Below are 14950 nucleotides of genomic sequence, written 5' to 3'. Positions count from 1 at the left end.
CAAAGTCTCAGAAAATTCACCAAGACAAGACCAGCCCTACAAGAACTACTCAAAACAGTGTTACACATGGAACACCATAATAAAAACTCACGAATATAAAAACAACCAAAACCCAAAGATTAAAGGCCAGATATTACAAGGGTTCAAGAGAGAAATCAAAGCAACAACATCCAACCCAACAGAATGATCAGTAATCTACCTTACCTATCAGTTCTCTCAATAAATGTGAATGGCTTAAACTCCACTCAAGAGACATAGGCTGGCTAAATGGATAAGAAAATACAGGCCAAGTATATGCTGTCTTCAGGAAACACATCTAACCCACAAGGATGCATATAGACTAAAAATAAAAGGGTGGAGATCAGTATTCCAAGCAAGTGGAAGCCAAAAGAAGGCTGGCATGGAAGTTCTAATTTCAGACCATTTAGTTTTTAAATGAACAAAAGTAGTGAAACACAAAGATGGTCATTATATAATGGTGAAGGGCACAGTTCAACAAGAAGAGATAACAATTTGAATATATATGCACCCAACTTAGGTGCACCCAGATTCATAAAGCAAACCTTACTGGAGCTAAGCAAATCACTGGAGATTTCAACACCCCACCGACGGCACAAGAGAGATCCTCCAAACAGAAAATTAATAAAGAAATAATGAACTTAAACAAAACTCTAGAACAATTGTGTCTGACTGACATTTACAGGACATTCCACCGAAAATCCACTGAATATATGCTCTTCTCATCAGCTCACGGGACATTCTCTAAGATTGACCATATCCTAGGACACAAAGTAAACCTCAAGAAATTTAAAAAAATAGAAATCATACCATGTACCTTCTCAGATCACAGTGGAATAAAAATAGAAATCAACTGCAACAAAAACTCACATTTCTACACAAAAACGTGGAAATTAAACAACCTCCTACTAAATGATTACTTCATAAATGAAGAAATCAAGATGGAAATAAAAAAATTCTATAAAGCAAACGACAATGGAGAGACAAGTTCTCAACTCCTCTGGGACACAGTTAAAGCAGTTCTGAGAGGAAAGTTCATCTCCATAAATGCCCATAACCAAAAGTCAAAAAGATCACAAATAGACAATCTAATGAAATGACTCAAAGAAACGGAAAAATAAGAACAGACCAACCCCAAACCCAGCAGAAGAAGTGAAATAAATAAGATCAAATCAGAACTAAATGAAATTGAAAACAGGGAAGCTATTCAGGAGATTAATAAAACAAAAAGTTGGTTCTTTGAAAAAATAAACAAAATCGATACGCCATTGGCTAGGCTAATGAAAAGCAGAAAAGAGAAATCTCTAATAAGCTCCATCAGGAACAAAAAAGGAGATATCACAACTGATCCCAAGAAAATACAAGATATAATTTATGAATACTACAAAAATCTTTATGCACACAAACTGGAAAATGTGGAGGAAATGGACAAATTTCTAAAAACACACAGCCTCCCTAGACTCAACCAGCAATAAATAGATTTCCTGAACAGACCAATCTCAAGAGCTGAAATAGAAATGACAATTAGAAATCTCCCTAAAAAGAAAAGTCCTGGTACAGATGCTTTCACACCCGAATTTTACCACACTTACAAAGAAGAATTAGTACCTATCTTGCAGAAACTATTCCACAATATTGAAAAGAACGAAAAACCTCCCCGACACCTTTTATGAAGTGAATATTACTCTGATACCAAAACCAGGAAAGGATGCAACAAAAAAAGAAAACTATAGACCAATATCCCTAATGAATATAGATGCAAAAATTTTCAACAAAATCTTAGCTAACCGAATTCAGACACTTATCAAAAAAATAATCCACCACGACCAAGTGGGCTTCATCCCAGGGATGCAGGGATGGTTCAACATATGTAAATCTATAAATGCAATTCACCACATAAACAGAAGCAAAAACAAAGACCACATGATTCTTTCAATAGATGCAGAAAAAGCTTTTGACAAAATTCAACACCCCTTCATGATATGAACACTTAATAAAATAGGCATAGAATGAACATATCTAAAAATGATACAAGCCATATATAACAGACCCATAGCCAACATCATACTGAATGGGGAAAAATTGAAAGTATTCCCACTTAGAACTGGAACCAGACAAGGCTACCCACTATCTCACTTCTATTCAACATAGTGCTGGAAATTCTGGCTACACCAATCAGACAGGAAAGTGGAATTAAAGGTATCCAAATAGGAGCAGAAGAGATCAAACTTTCACTGTTTGCTGATGATATGATATTGTATCTAGAAAACCCCAAAGATTCAACCAAGAAACTCCTGGAACTGATCAATGAATTTAGTAAAGTCTCAGGATACAAAATCAATATGCAGAAATCAGAGGCATTCATATATGCCAAAAACAATCAAATTGAGAACCAAAGCAAAGACTCAATTCCATTCACAATAGCAACAAAGAAAAGACAGTACCTAGGAATATACTTAACCAAGGAGGTAAAAGACTTCTACAGGGAGAACTATGAAACACTGAGGAAGGAAATAGCAGAGGATGTAAACAGATGGAAATCCATAGCATGCTCATGGGTCGGCAGACTCAACATCATTAAAATGTCTATACTACCCAAACTTATCTGCAGATTTAATGCAGTACCTATTAAATTTCCATCAACATTCTTCGCAGATATAGAAAACATAATTTTACGCTTGGTATGTAATCAAAGAGGATCCCGAATATCAAAAGCAATTCCAGGCAACAAAAACAAAATGGGAAGTATTAATATGCCAGATATCAAACTATACTACAAAGCTGTAGTAATTAAATCAATCTGATATTGGCACAAAATAGGAATATTGACCAGTGGAACAGATCTGAGAATCCTGATATAAAACCATCCTCATAGCCATCTAATCTTTGACAAAGCTGACAAAAACATACGCCGGGGAAAAGAATCCCTTTTCAATAAATGGTGCTGGGAAAACTGGATAGCCACTTGTAGAAGGCTAAAGAAGGACCCACACCTCTCACCGCTCACAAAAATCAACTCACATTGGATAACAGACTTAAACCTAAGGTATGAAACTATTAGAATTCTAGAGGTAAATGTTCGAAACACTCTCCTAGACATTGGCCTAGGCAAAGAGTTTATGAAGAAGTCCCCAAAGGCAATCACAGCAGCAACAAAAATAAATAAATGGGACATGATCAAACTACAAAGCTTCTGCACAGCCAAAGAAATAGTCATGAAAGTAAACAGACAACCTACAGAATGGGAGAAAATTTTTGCATCCTATGCATCCGATAAGGGGCTGATAATATACTTAGAACTCACGAAAATCAGCAAGAAAAAATCAAATAACCCTATTAAAAATGGGCAAAGGTCTTGAACAGAAACTTTTCTAAAGAAGACAGAAGAATGGCCAACAAACATGAAAAAATGCTCAACATCTCTAATCATCAGGGAAATGCAAATCAAAACCACAATGAGATATCACTTAACCCCAGTGAGAATGGCCTTTATCAAAAAATCTCCAAACAATAAATGCTGGCGTGGATGCGGAGAGAGAGGAACACTCCTACACTGCTGGTGGGACTGCAAACTAGTTCAACCTCTGTGGAAAGCAATATGGAGATACCTTAAAGCCATACAAGTGGATCTACCATTTGATCCAGCAATCCCATTGCTGGGCATCTACCCAAAAGATCCAATGACACTCTATAAAAAAGACACCTGCACCCAAATGTTTATATCAGCACAATTCATAATCGCAATGCTGTGGAAACAGCCCAAGTGCCCATCAATCCAAGAATGGATTAATAAAATGTGGTATATATATACCATGGAGTACTATTCAGCTCTAAGGAACAATAGTAATATAGCACATCTTATATTTTCCTGGTTAGAGCTGGAACCCATACTACTAAGTGAAGTATCCCAAGAATGGAAAAACAAACACCACATATTCTCACCAGCAAACTGGTATTAACTGAGCAGCACCTAAATGGACACATAGGTACTACAGTAATTGGGTATTGGGCAGGTGGGAGGGGGGAGTGTAGTGGGTACACACTTACATAATGAGTGAGATGTGCACCATTTTGGGGATGGTCACACTGGAATCTCAGACTTGTGAGGGGAGGGAGGAAAGGACATTTTTTGAAACCTTAAAATTTGTACCCCCATAATATGCTGAAATAAAAAAAAAAGAGAAAAAAACACTAAAAATAAAAAAAACAAAATAAAATAAAAATAAAGGTCTAGCAAACCAAATTCAGCAGCACATTAAAAAAATATTTCACCAGGGACAAATGGGCTTCATCTCAGGGATGCAAGTATGTTTCAACATATGTAAATCAATATACATGATTCACCACATAAACAAAAGCAAAAACAAAGACCATATGATCATCTCACTAGATGTAGAAAAAGCATTCAACAAAATCCAACACCTTTTCATGATAAAAACCCTCAACAAATTAGGCATAGAAAGAATATATCTCAGAATTATAAAAGCCACATATGACAAACCCACAGCCAACATCATACTAAATAGGGAAAAGTTGAAAGCATTCCCTCTAAGATCTAGAACAAAGCAAGTGTGCCCACTGTCACCACTTCTATTCAACATAGTACTGGAAGTCCTAGCCAGAGCAATCAGGAAAGAGAAAGAAATTAAGGGTATCCAAATTGGGAAAGAGGAGGTCAAATATCACTCTTTGCTGACAATATGATCTTGTAGCTAGAAAAACCCAAGATTCCCCCAAGAGTCTCCTGGAATTGATAAATAAATTCAGCAAAATCTCAGGATACAAAATCAATGTACACAAATCAGTAGCATTTCTATGTACTATTAGTAATAATAGTCAAGCCGAGAATCAAAGACTCAATACCATTCACAATAGCTACAAAGAAAATAAAATACGTAGGAATATACTTTTTTTTTTTTTTTTTGAGACAGAGTCTCGCTTTGTTGCCCAGGCTAGAGTGAGTGCCATGGCGTCAGCCTAGCTCACAGCAACCTCAAACTCATGGGCTCAAGCAATCCTCCTGCCTCAGCCTCCCAAGTAGCTGGGACTACAGGCATGCGCCACCATGCCCGGCTAATTTTTTCTATATATATATTAGTTGGCCAATTAATTTCTTTCTATTTATAGTAGAGACGGGGTCTCGCTCTTGCTCAGGTTGGTTTCGAACTCCTGAGCTCAAACGATCCACCCGCCTCAGCCTCCCAGAGTGCTAGAATTACAGGCGTGAGCCACTGCGCCCGGCGTAGGAATATACTTAACCAAGGAGTTGAAAGATCCTACAAGGAGAACTATGAAACTCTGAGGAAAGAAACAGCAGAGGACAAAAACATGGAAAAACATATCATGCTCATGGATAGGTAGAATCAACATTGTTAAAATGTCCATATTACCCAAAGTGATTAAAAATTCAATACAATCCCCACCTAGTTACCAAAGTCATATTTCACGGATCTAGAAAACATAATTCTACACTTTCTTTGGAACCAGAAAAAAGCCTGAATAGCCAAAGCAATTTTAAGCCAAAAGAACATATCTGGAGACTTCACATTCCCAAACTTCAAACTATACTACAACCTATAGTAACCAAAACGTCATGGTATTCATACAAAAATAGAGACATAGACCAATGGAACAGAGAGAGCCCAGACATAAATCCACCTACCTATAGCCAACTGATCTTTGACAAAGCAGACAACAATGTACACTGAGGAAAAAAAGCTCTATTCAATAAATGGTGCTGAGAAAATTAGATAGCCACACGCAGTAGAATGAAACAGGCCACCTAGCTCTCACCACTCACAAAAATTAATTCAAAGTGGAAAATGTAAGAAAAACTCTTTTGGATACCAGCATAGGCAAAGAATTTATGAAAAAGACCCCAGAGGAAATCATGGCAACAAAAATTAATAAATGGGGGATTCGATTAAACTAAAAAGGCTTCTGCACAGCTAAGGAAACAATCAACAGAGCAAATAGACAACCTACAGAATGGGAGAAAACATTCACAAGCTACACATCCAATAATGAAATAATAACCAGAATTTACAAAGAATTCAAGCAAATGAGCAAGAAAAGAAAACAACAACTCTATATACAAACATAATGGGTGAGACGTGCAATGTTTGGGGGATGGTCACGCTTGAAGCTCTGACTCGAGGGGAGGCATGGGCAATATATGTAACCTTAACATTTGTACCCCCGTAATATGCTGAAGTAAAAAAAAGTGGGCAAAAGACATCAACAGATGCTTCTAAAAAGCATAAAGACAGGCTGATGTGGTGGCTCATGCCTGCTATCCTGGCACTCTGGGAGACCAAGGCAGGAGGCTCACTCAAGCTCAGGAGTTTGAGCCCAGCCCATGCAAGGGCGAGATCCTGTCTCTTCTAAAAATAGAAAAAAATTAACCAGGCATGGTGGCACATGCCTATAGTGCCAGCTACTCGAGAGGCTGAGGCATGAGGATCACTTGAGCCCAGGACTTTGAGGTCGCATTGAGTAAGAGTAAGACTCTGTCTCCAAAGGAAAAAAAAAAGGAAGAAAGACAAATGGCCCATAAACATATGAAAAAAATGCTCAGCATCAGTAATCATCAGTAAAATGCAAATTAAAACCATAATGAGATATCACCTTACCCCAGTTAGAATGGCTTTTATTAAAAAGTCCAAAAACAATAGATGCTGACATGGATGCAGAGAGAAAGGAATGCGTATACGCTGTTGGTGAGACTGCAATTTAGTACAACTTCTGTGGAAAACAGTATGAAAATTCCTCAAAGAACCAAAAGTAGACTTACGATTCAATCCAGCAGCTCCACTACTGGGTATTTATTGACCCAATGGAAGAAAAGTTATTTTATCAGACAGACACCGGTAAATGTTTATTATAGCACAATTCACAATTGCAAAGATGTGGAATCAACCCAAGTGCCTATCAATTCATGAGTGAATTAATAAAATGTGGTGTATGTATACCATGGAGTACTATTCAGCCATAAAAAGGTGAATTAATACCTTTTGCAACAATCTGAATGCAACTGGAGACCATTCTTCTAAGTGAAGTATCACAAGAATGGAAAAACTAACACCACATGTACTCACTATTAAATTGGAACTGACCGATGAGCACAGAAGTACACAGAGGGGAAGAAAAACTCAGTGGAAAGTCACCAGGGGGAAGGGAGGATGAGGAGAGGGGAATAAACCAACCTAATGGGTACTATGAATACTATTTTGGTGACGGGCACACTTATAGCCAGGACTCAAGCATTACAAAAATGATCCATGTAACCTAAAACATTTATACCCCTTTAATATTTTGAAATTTTAAAAAATTGTATCACATTGATTATAAAGAAAAAGAACAACTGGAGTTAGCTCTGTAATTCTATGTAATCACTTGCTTTTATTGATGTCTAAATCAGTGAAAAAAGTGTTAAATTTGGGGAGTAAAATTTGAGAGGGATAGTGGAATTTTTAGTACATTAGTAAATAAAACATTTTACTGAATTTGAGCAATATCTTTAGCATGCAATATATTCTTTAATTGTTCATTATTTAATACTACATAAAAAACAAAATAAATTTTATACCAGTTGTATACTTTAGTAGTTGCCTACTTTGTACTTTTTATGTGTTTTAAATTTTTAAAAATTTTCTTATGATTTTTACTATAATTATATATAAAATGTTCTATAATAAAAAATTTACACTGTTTTCTTTCTGATTATAATTATTTGCTTTAATTCGTGTGTATTAATAAAAATTTATTCTATTGAGGAGGGGGTGTTAAAAATATACTTCACGACTCAGTGTATACACTAAAAGTCATTGAATTATGCACATTAAAAGGTTAATTGTACATTAAATGGTCAAATTGTATGGTATGTGGATTATATTTTGATAAAAATGGCTATATATATATATATATATATATATATATATATATATATATATGAGTGTGTGAATTCAAGTAACAACTATAGTAATTGTGACATGGAAGGGAGACATTTTATTGTCTAAAATTCCTCATAATTTGGCCCTAGCCTCTGGGATTTCTGTTATGTTTTCATTTTTGTTTTAAACAGCTTTATTGAAGCATAATTGACTTACAATAAACCACACATTTAAAGTATGCAATTTGATAACTTTCAACATACATATATGTCTGGTAAACCATCACTTCATTTAAAATAGGAAACATATCCATTGATAATCTCATCTATGTTCTTTTTATTGCTGACTAATATTCCACAATTTTTTTATCCATACACTACTATTTGTTTATTCATTCACCTGTTGATAGACATTTGAGTTGCTTTCAGTTTTTAGCTATTACAAAGAAAGTTGCCATAAACATTCATGCACAAGTCTTTGTATGGATCTATGCTTTCTTTTCTCATAGGGAAATAGCGAGGAGTGGAATAGCTGGAACACATGAGGTATATGGTTAACTTTTTAAGAAACTGTCAAACTTTTCTCCAAGGTGATTATTTCTCCACCAAGAGCATATGAGATTCCCAGTTCCTCTACATTCCCACTAATGCTTTGTATCATCAATATTTTTTAAATCTTAGCTATGTATTGTCATGTACATGTCATGGTGTCCCTCTGCGGTTTTAGCATGCAATGACTAATGATGAGCATCTCTTCATGTCCTTATTTTGCCATATTTACATCTTCTTTTGTAAAGTTTCTCTCCAAATCTTTTGCCCTTTTTATTAAATTAGCTCATTTATTTCCTTATTAATTTTGAGGGTTCTTTATATATTCTGGCTATAAGTTCTTTATTAGATATTTGACTGAGACATATTTTCTCCTAGGATATAACAGCGTCTTTCTCAGAGACAACATTTTTAACTTTGATGAAGTCTAATTTATCATTTTTTTCTTTTATGGACAGTACTAGAGGTTCTCTGAACTTTTACAATCTCTAGGTTTATATTGTTCACCATATTTGGAAAAATTTTATTCACTATTTCTTCAATGTGTTTTCTTCCCTGCACTCTTTCTCCTCTCCTTCTGGAATTATAATTACATGAATCTTAGACTTTTCAGTATTGTTCTATAGGTTCCTGAAGCCCCATTCATTTTTTAAAATATTTTTTCTCTCTTTTGTTCATATTAGATTATTCCTGTTGATTTTTTCTTCAAGGTTATTGACTCTCTTCTCTGTCATGTCCATTCTACTTTTGAGTTCATGCAGTGAGTTTTTCTTGAATTATTGTATTTTTTCAGATCTAAAATGTCCACTTGTTTCTTCTTTATATCTTCTATTTCTTTGGTGAGAATTTTTATCTTTCTATTTACTTCAAAATCATTTGCCCATACTTGTTAGAGCATTTGATAGCTACTTTAAAGTCTTTGTCAGGCCAGGCATGGTGGCTCATTCCTGTAATCCTATCAAAATGAGTACATCATGTCATTTCATTAAGAGTAAATTAATATCTACAGAAATCTTTGTTTTAGCAAAAAAAATATTTTTATTTGTAGCCAACTGGACCGCATACAAAATTCCTTAATAAATTCCCTTTCATAAACTTTATCCGAACCTGCACGTACCATATGCTATCTACAAAACATACCTTAAAACTTTTCATTTTGTCCTAACATTCCCTTTTCCTAAATATCCAGTCATTTTAGCACAAAAAATTCCACGTAAGATCCTTTCTTTACATTATTTTTTCTGTTTAACCTTTCTTACCAAAAATATATTTCTATATTCATTGCCTTTTTACATTTTTTTTCTTACAAGTGGAATTTTATTTTCATTTTCTTTCTGAACTTATTTTGATTCAATCTTTAAATAACCCATGAATTAGACAAAGATATATATTTTTTTAATAAGAACACATTTTGTGTCCTTTTATAATTTTTCTTATTAAAAACATATAGGCCGAGCGCGGTGTCTCACGCCTGTAATCCTAGCACTCTGGGAGGCCAAGGCGGGCAGATTGCTTGATGTCAGGAGTTCGAAACCAGCCTGAGCAAGAGTGAGACCCCGTCTCTACTATAAATAGAAAGAAATTAATTGGCCAACTAATATATATAGAAAAAAATTAGCTGGGCATGGTGGCGTATGCCTGTAGTCCCAGCTACTCGGGAGGCTGAGGCAGAAGGATTGCTTGAGCCCAGGAGTTTGAGGTTGCTGTGAGCTAGACTGAAGCCACGGCACTCATGATAGACTGGGCAACAAGGTGAGACTCTGTCTCAAAAAAAAAAAAAAGTCTTTGTCAGATAATTTCAACAAGTGCATCATCTTCACATTTGGCATTCATTGATTATCTTTTCCATAAGAGTGGGGAATTTTTCTGGTTCTTCATATGCTGAGTAATTTTGAATTCTCTCCCAGACATTTACTCCAAGTGATCTTTCCATTTTGAAGAGAAGTGTGCTAAAAATCTCCCACTATAATTGTGGATTTGTTAAATTCCCCCTGTGTATCTGCCAGGTTTTGTTTATATATTTCAAAGTTAGAAGTGTACAAGTTAGGAGCATTCAAGTCCATGATTATTATATCTAGTTAATGTATTTAATGTAATGTTCCTCTTTATCTTTATTAATGCTTTTTCTCTCAAATTCTACTTTGTTTGATATTATTATTGTCCCACTAGACTTTTTTGGCCAGACTTTACATGGGATTTATTTATTATATTTCTTTAACTTCATTGTTCTGTTGGTTTGTTTTTAGGTATGTATCAACATATAGCTGGACTTTGTTTCATAAATAATTTTATATTCTCTTCTTCTATATGCTGAATTTAGTCTGTTCATATTTATGGTGATTGCTGAGATTTTTAGAAATTTTTCTCTCATCTTATTTCATGCTTTTTGTTTAGCATCATTTTCTTTGCTTCATTTTTTTCCTTTTCTGCTTTCATTTAGATTTATAATGTTCTCTATATTTTTTCTCTGCAGATTTTAAAGTGATAGATAAATACTTTTAGTTGTTTACTGGTTATCCCTAATATTTTAAGGATATGTAAAATTATTCCTCTTTCTAACACATCTAAAATTATTTAGAATTTTTATTTACTTACTGAATTTGACAGAGACCTTGCATGTTATAACTACAAGCTCAACGCCCTAATATTATGTATTTTATCTGTTATCTATTAGATGTTTGTTTTCTTAAACATCAAAAAGAAATTTTATATCCAATTAATTACATATATCAATATAGTATCTATTTCTGTTTGTACCACTGTTTTTGTATCCTAAACCTGCCCTTTCTTCTTTCTAAGTATACCTCTTAAGAGTTCCTTGAGTGTGCATCTCTGACCTCTAAATTCGATTAGTCTACACATGTCTAAAAATACTTTAATCTAATCCTCATTCTTGAAATTATTTTTCTCTAGCATTTTGAAGATAAAATTCTTTTCACCAATGATAAATAATTGATTCTTTCATAGGTAAATTATATTTCTCTAGCATTTTTTTTTATTTTGGCATATTATGGGGGTAGAGATTTTAAGGTTTCAATAAATGCCTATTTCCCCCCCTCCCCCCAAAAGTCTGAGTCTCCATCATGACCATCCCCCAGATGGTGCACATCTCACTCATTATGTATGTATATACCGGCCCCCCTCCCCCCTCGACCTGCCCAATACCCTATTACTGTAGCACCTATGTGTCCACTTAGGTGCTACTCAGTTAATACCAGTTTGCTGGAGAATATATCTGGTGCTTGTTTTTCCATTCTTGGGATACTTCACTTAGTAGTATGGGTTCCAGCTCTAACCAGGAAAATATAAGATGTGCTATATCACCATTGTTTCTTAGAGCTGAATAGTACTCCATGATATACATATACCACATTTTATTAATCCATTCTTGGATTGATGGGCACTTGGGCTGTTTCCACAGCCTTGCAATTATGAATTGTGCTGCTATAAACATTCAAGTGCAGGTGTCTTTTTTGTAGAGTGTCACTGGATCACTTGGGTAGATGCCCAGCAATGGGATTGCTGGATCAAATGGTAGATTCACTTGTATCACTTTAAGGTATCTCCATATTGAATTCCACAGAGGTTGAACTAGTTTGCAGTCCCACCAGCAGTGTAGGAGTGTTCCTCTGTCTCCGCAACCACGCCAGCATTTATTGTTTGGAGATTTTTTGATAAAGGCCATTCTCACTGGGGTTAAGTGATATCTCATTGTGGTTTTGATTTGCATTTCCCTGATGATTAGAGATGTTGAGCATTTCTTCATATGTTTGTTGGCCATTCTTCTGTCCACTTTAGAAAAATTTCTGTTCAAGTCCTTTGCCCACTTTTTAATGGGGTTATTTGATTTTTTCTTCCTCATTTTCATGGGTTCTAAGTATATTCTAGTTATCAGTCCCTTATCGGATGCATAGGATGCACAAATTTTCTCCCATTCTGTAGGTTGTCTGTTTGCTTTCATGACTATTTCTTTGGCTGTGCAGAAGCTTTGTAGTTTGATCATGTCCCATTTATTTATTTTTGTTGCTGCTGTGATTGCCTTTGGGGACTTCTTCATAAACTCTTTGCCCAGGCCGATGTCTAGGAGAGTGTTTCCAACTTTTTCCTCTAGAGTTCTAATAGTTTCATATCTTAGGTTTAAGTCTGTTATCCAGCGTGAGTTGGTTTTTGTGAGAGGTGAAAGGTGTGGGTCCTGTTTTAGCCTTCTACAGGTGGCTATCCAGTTTTCCCAGCACCATTTATTGAAGAGGGATTCTTTTCCCCAGCATATGTTTTTGTCTGCTTTGTCAAAGATTAGATGGCTTTATGAGGATGGTTTTATATCAGGATTCTCACATCTGTTCCACTCGTCAATATTCCTGTTTTTGTGCCAATACCATATTGATTTAATTACTACAGCTTTGTAGTATAGTTTGATATCTGGCATATTAATGCCTCCCATTTTGTTTTTGTTGCCTAGAATTGCTCTTGATATTCGGGGTCTTCTTTGGTTCCATACGAAGCGTAAAATTATTTTTTCTATATCTGTGAAGAATGCTGATGGGATTTTCATAGGTATTGCATTGAATCTGTAGATCAGTTTGGGTAGTATAGACATTTTGATGATATTGAGTCTGCCGATCCACGAGCATGGTATGGATTTCCATCTGTTTACATCCTCTGCTATTTTCTTCCTCAGTGTTTTATAGTTCTCCCTGTAGAGGTCTTTTACCTCTTTGGTTAAATATATTCCTAGGTACTTTAATTTCTTTGTTGCTATTGTGAAGGGAATTGAGTCTTTGATTTGGTTCTCAATTAGATTGTTGTTGGCGTATATGAATGCCTCTGATTTCTGTGTATTGATTTTGTATCCTGAGACTTTACTAAATTCATTGATCAGTTCCAGGAGTTTCTTGGTTGAATCCTTGGGGTTTTCTAGATACAATATCGTATCATCAGCAAACAGTGAAAGTTTGATCTCTTCTGCCCCTATTTGGATACCTTTGATTCAATTTTCCTGTCTGATTGCTGCAGGCAAGACTTCCAGCACTATGTTGAACAGAAGTGGAGATAGTGAGCAGCCTTGTCTGGTTCCAGTTCTAAGTGGGAATGATTTCAATCTTTCCTTATTCAGTATGATGTTGGCTATGGGTCTGTCATATATGGCTTGAACTTAAACGGACCCATTCTGCCACTTTCTGGCTGTGTGTCCTTTGTTAAGTCTCTCTCAATTTCACTGTTCTTAAATTTCTTTATTTGTAAAATGGAAAGAGTAATGGTGTCTGCTAATAGATCCTAGGTTTAAAGGGATGGTGGGAAGAGAGGGAAGAATCCACAGAAAGAATGTTCAGGAACCAGGGACACCAGAGGAGGCTGACAACCTGAAGCTGAGGCCAATAAGAATGTCCCAGGAAGACTGAGGTTAGCAGTGCCAAAGGCAGCAAAGAAATGAAGAAAAAAGAACTACCTCAGGAGGAAGCCCTGTATGACACAAGCAAGTCAACAGGTGTTGGAATTGTGAAAGAAGAAGCCAGCCAGCCAATGGCAGAGACAAAACAAGGGCATGGCATCAATCCAAGAATGGATTAATAAAATGTGGTATATGTATACCATGGAGTACTATTCAGCTCTAAGAAACAACGGTGATATAGCACATCTTATATTTTCCTGGTTAGAGCTGGAACCCATACTATTAAGTGAAGTATCCCAAGAATGGAAAAACAAGCACCAGATATATTCTCCAGCAAACTGGTATTAACTGAGTAGCACCTAAGTGGACACATAGGTACTACAGCAATAGGGTATTGGGCAGGTGGGAGGGGGAGGGGGCGGGTATATACATACATAATGAGTGAGATGTGCACCATCTGGGGGATGGTCATGATGGAGACTCAGACTTTTTGGGGGAGGGGGGGAAATGGGCATTTATTGAAACCTTAAAATCTGTACCCCCATAATATGCCGAAATAAAAAAAAATAAAAAATAAAAATAAAAAAATATTTTACAATTCAGACCAGGCACAGTGCTCATGCCTATAATCCTAGTACTCTGGGAGGCCAAGGCAGGAGGATCACTTGAGCTCAGGAGTTCAAGACCAGCCTGAGCAAGAGTGAGACCCTGTCTCCACTAAAAATTTAAAAAATTAGCCAAGCATGGTGGCGTATGTCTTTAGTCCCAGCTACTTGGTAGACTCAGTAGGCTGAGGCAGGAGGATCGCTTGAGCCCAGGAGTTTGAGGTTACAGTGAGCTGTGAGAATACCACTGCACTCTAGCGAGGTGACAAACTGAGACAAACAAATCAAAAAACAAACAAACAAAAACTTTCACAATTTGAGTCAACAAAGAGATAACAAATTGAAGGCTTATCTTAAATTGTTTTTTCCAAAAATAAATGCTGAAATGTTGAAGCAAGTATACTCTTGTATATTGATTGTAGAAAAGTGAATCATTACAGCCTGTCTGGAGCAGAGTCTGGCATTATCTACTAAAATTAAATATATAGATACATTTCA

Source organism: Microcebus murinus, chromosome X (assembly GCF_040939455.1).
Source record: "Microcebus murinus isolate Inina chromosome X, M.murinus_Inina_mat1.0, whole genome shotgun sequence".
Lineage (NCBI taxonomy): Eukaryota > Metazoa > Chordata > Mammalia > Primates > Cheirogaleidae > Microcebus > Microcebus murinus.
The sequence above is the reverse complement of the archived record's forward strand: the minus strand, read 5'-3'. Positions refer to the sequence as shown.